This window comes from Cephus cinctus, unplaced genomic scaffold (assembly GCF_000341935.2).
Source record: "Cephus cinctus unplaced genomic scaffold, Ccin1 Ccin1_scaffold1719, whole genome shotgun sequence".
Classification (NCBI taxonomy): domain Eukaryota; kingdom Metazoa; phylum Arthropoda; class Insecta; order Hymenoptera; family Cephidae; genus Cephus; species Cephus cinctus.
Genome location: NW_014333959.1, coordinates 119495 through 123611, shown reverse-complemented (window position 1 = coordinate 123611; position 4117 = coordinate 119495). Strand labels below are relative to the sequence as shown.

General features: G+C 43.8%; 1 protein-coding gene across 6 annotated transcripts in view; it reads left to right on the top strand.

The window, feature by feature from the left end:
• Positions 1 to 4117, top strand: part of LOC107273550 (bromodomain adjacent to zinc finger domain protein 2B) — a 72189-nt gene that overhangs the window by 16193 nt on the left and 51879 nt on the right. The gene's annotated exons all lie outside the window — the stretch shown is intronic.

Below are 4117 nucleotides of genomic sequence, written 5' to 3'. Positions count from 1 at the left end.
CCTCTGCCACCCACCCGTCAGGGCTGGCTCTTCTAGCCTTTCCCGTCTTCTTTGGGATTCGGACCGAGACTGACGGAGGGTTGGAGAAAAATGAGGCCGGAGGAAAGAACGAAATTGGTAGAGCACGTGGGAGACGATGGATCCGATCTGTCCTGTGGTACATGGATCGTTACCGAGAGATCGTAATAATTAAAAAAGAAAAATTATCGTCATTGGTACACAAGGGAGCAATGGGCTTTCCCTGTTGTAAAAGTTTTTTTTTTTTTAGTAATTTTGAAAAACTTTGCCTCTCCACTGTCCGCGTGGTACACGTACGTGAAATGAATAGCAGTGAAAAGTTATGTCAATTTGAAATTTATATTTTCATTGGCAATCAAGTGTCAGTTTAATCGACGCGTTCGATAAGACGTCGATAAAAGCGTTTAGCGATTTTCTTCCGGTCATACCTTTTCTTGCACGTGGCAATCGTCAATGTCATTCGTTTCGTTTTAGTCTGTATGTCGGAAATTTTTTTTTTTATTTTTTTGTCCCGTTCCTGTCTGTTCACACGGGCGAGCGTGATGTAATGTGGGAGGGAAAAAAAAAAGGAAATAAATGACGCCTATTCGTCAAACCGATCCAGCGACGTTGGAGCGCGCGAAATTCTCAACGTCCCTCTCGTGGCCCGATGTGTCTACTCGAGATCTTAAAATTCGATCCTCGTTGCCGCGGCCAGAAGTCGACGCGACTGGAATATAGGCGCACGTACGAACGCACACGGGCTCACTGGTTGCGGCAACGTTTTGCGGCAAGTCGCAACCGCCGGACCTACGTGAAACGCAATACTCCTCCGAGAAGGCCAAAGTGTCGCTGGTTACGCGCGAAAATCGCGTTAGTGGGTATTATCGCATGTGTGTGCGGTATGTATGCTGGCTGTGCAAAATCTTGCCAAGAAGTTGGTAGGTAGGTGGATTTATACGCGGTGTGCAAAAGTGATAGGCTCGTTCCGCGAATCGAAGTCCCGTTCGTGTATACACATAATGGGTATACTATAGTCGGCATTGTTATGTTTACTTATAAAATGTCAGTGTTGCCCGAAACTGTTGAAATCAATGAAAATCTTATGGGAATAAAATTGGCACAGCCGTGGAGGAAAATTATTTTTAAAAAAGCATAAAATTTGATGTCTTCTGATCGGTGGTGTATTTTAATAAAAAACAAAAATTTCGAACAAAAAATCAGTTCGAGTCATCCAGTATTGGATCTGTGACTTTACTTTGATTTAATTAAGTCATTACGAAACCCATTGTAGCTCCGAGTTGCCTAACGGCGGAAAAATTTGAAAATTCATATTTTGCTTATTCATATTTGGTTTTGGTGTCGTGAGTTCGCACTGGACTTTCCGAATTCTTCCATTGCCTGGCCACGCGGAGCCAACCAAAGTGGGCTCACATTTTAATATATTATTTTTTTGGCAAGGCCTACTACTTCTGGTTGAAGGAATGCAATTGATAATAGTGCAACCGATGAGAAACTAGAGAACAGTGAAATATCCACTTGTCTCATTTATTTCTTTACTTTTCTTATTTGGCCAAGCTAAATTTAGACGCGAAACAGGCCCACTGCTTTCGGTTAAAGGGCTGAAAGCAAGAGAATTGGGAATACAGTAAAAAATTGGCAACTAGAGAGCACCAAGTTTTTATACTTATTCTAAGCGATTGTACCGAAGTGGCTGTGCCAACTTTATGCACGTGAAAAACTTTGTAAACGATCCCATAGGTAATTTCCTGATTTGACTTGACACAGTTAGCTCGGACACGAACCATCATTGGCGCGAAGTATTTTAATGCATAATTAGCAAATCTATTGTATTTAATAGCATATAAATTAGTCGGGTCTTCTTTATTAGATACTTCTTTTTTTTCCGTCATCCGCGAGGTGATTATATAGTCGCTCGGTCGGTAAGGTAGATCTCTTTGCACGGCCTTAACGATATCTACTTATATCCGTCAAAGTGCGCAGCCAGAGGTAATAAATGAAATCGGCATTTTCTTAAGATCCTTCTATCGTTACTACCAACGTGCTTCATTCGCTTGGCAGCAGAGCACTTCTAGGCGCACGGATTCCGTGCGAGGAAGTCGAGCTCCTTCGGATAACCTTGCTGGAATGTCTCGTGCCGGTTCGCACGGCCAGGTAGTCAGGGCTGGATCGACGGCGGCGGCGGCAGCGGCAGCCAACAGCACTGTGCCGGTCCCTACAAATTCTCCTCGCTCGAGACTGACTACACTTATTATTATATGCGATTCGTGATTTCGTGAAAGGTCCGTTCAGAAGAGGAATAAAGGAGCAGGATGGGTTATCGTTTTTTTCTTTCTTTTTTTCTAGCGCCAGATGCAAGAGTAATATAAAACAGTCGCCGGAATGCCTTTGGTTCTTATCAACGATGCTGAGAGAATTGGTCCATTTGACTTTATCAACGTAATTGACGGTGCACTTGTATTCTCTTGTTTTTTTTTTTCACAAATTATCGAATGCGTTCTCGCTGGTTATTTAGAGTGAATTGACTTTTCGGATCTGTCATGGGTCAGCGTTGCGAATATTATTGGATGTCCAGAGCGTATAGGGAATTTTCGTGACTGTCGGGTTGGCTACGTGGTGGGGAGGCTGCTGCGTTAATCTCTATTCCCGGTACGTAGTGCTCTAGCTGCGCGGTCCAGCACTGTTACTTCCACTAGACTCTTGGCTTTCGGTATCTAGATGTGGGATGCACCGAGAGTAGTCAGAAGACGACGGTCCAGAGGTTGGATGCTGGTGGGGTGAGCCGAGGTGCGGTTATTCGGAGAGTCGTGGGGGAGGGGCGGGGAGGGGAGAGGAGGGAGAGGTAGGTATCGAGAGAGAAAGAGACAGGTGTGAGAAAGATGGAAAAGGAATTTACGATATTTTCCTCTATTAAATTTTAAATGCCGGGCATTGTTGCGTTATGGTGTCATTTAAATTATTAGGAGTGACGTAAGAGAAAGGCCAAACGATATCTTATAGAGCTGAGAGATGGCATTGACAAATTTTTTTGAGAAACTACTTTTCTTTTTTCGTATAAATTATTGTGGTGCGATCAGCTGTTTTTTTTTTTTTTTTCCTTTAATTTCGTTCTTCGACAATTTAGTTTCAGATTTCCTCGTATATTCGTTGCTTGTTCGCGGTGCACTTTTATCTTTTTCTTTCGTTTCTCGTATCAGCGAGCGACTCGCTTCGCTAGACATTTAGAAGTGCGATTTTTTTTAACGAGTATTTCCGCTTTCGTCTCAAGAATCCACGACTTACGGGAATACCTGAGAGTGCATACACGTAGAGACAGGTGCTCGTCGCGTTATTTTTCAATTTTGTCAGTTGTATTAAAAAAAGGAAGAAAAAAAAAATTTGAAAATAGTTTCCCAAGTTTATCGAGCAACTTTGGCATATATCTGACTTCGTACAGAATCAATATGAAATTCACGAGTACTCGTAGGAGTCCGTAAACGTACCTTAAATCATCGATCGTCGATGACTAATCGTATGTCAGTCCGAGCGTAACGTTCAGGAATGAAATAAAAAAGAAAAAAGAAAACTATGACTTGTACCATTCACTAATTTCACCCGGAATACATAATTACGTAGTCATAACAATCACATCCCTCCAAGTAGCAAAAAACCACCAGCACGTGCGCGTCCGTCCACTCTATGCGTTACCATGACAACAAGTTTCCAAGACAATTCGAACTTGTTCCCGCTAACTCCCAAGGTGCAACGACACCCCCATCCACTCGTCATTAATTTCGAGATCTCGTCTCCACGTGACGTTCCGATCCCCAAATAGTCCAAAAATTCATGCACACAGCATGTGCACAAGCAGTAACGAGCGAAACCGTCCGCTAGTCGCAAGAGCATAACCAAGACTTTTGCTCCTGTGTAGTCAAGAGGCTATAGCCGCACAGTCAGTCACTCAGGCGAGGCAGATAGTCAGACACAGTGAAGCACAGGGCTGCCAAGAGGAAGGAGAAAGGTGCTGTTGGTCGAGGGAGCTGTAACATGGGAATGGTTGCCGGCCACGTGGACAAAGTGAGGTAGGGGGAGGGGAGGGGATGATTGCCGGCGGGGGGGC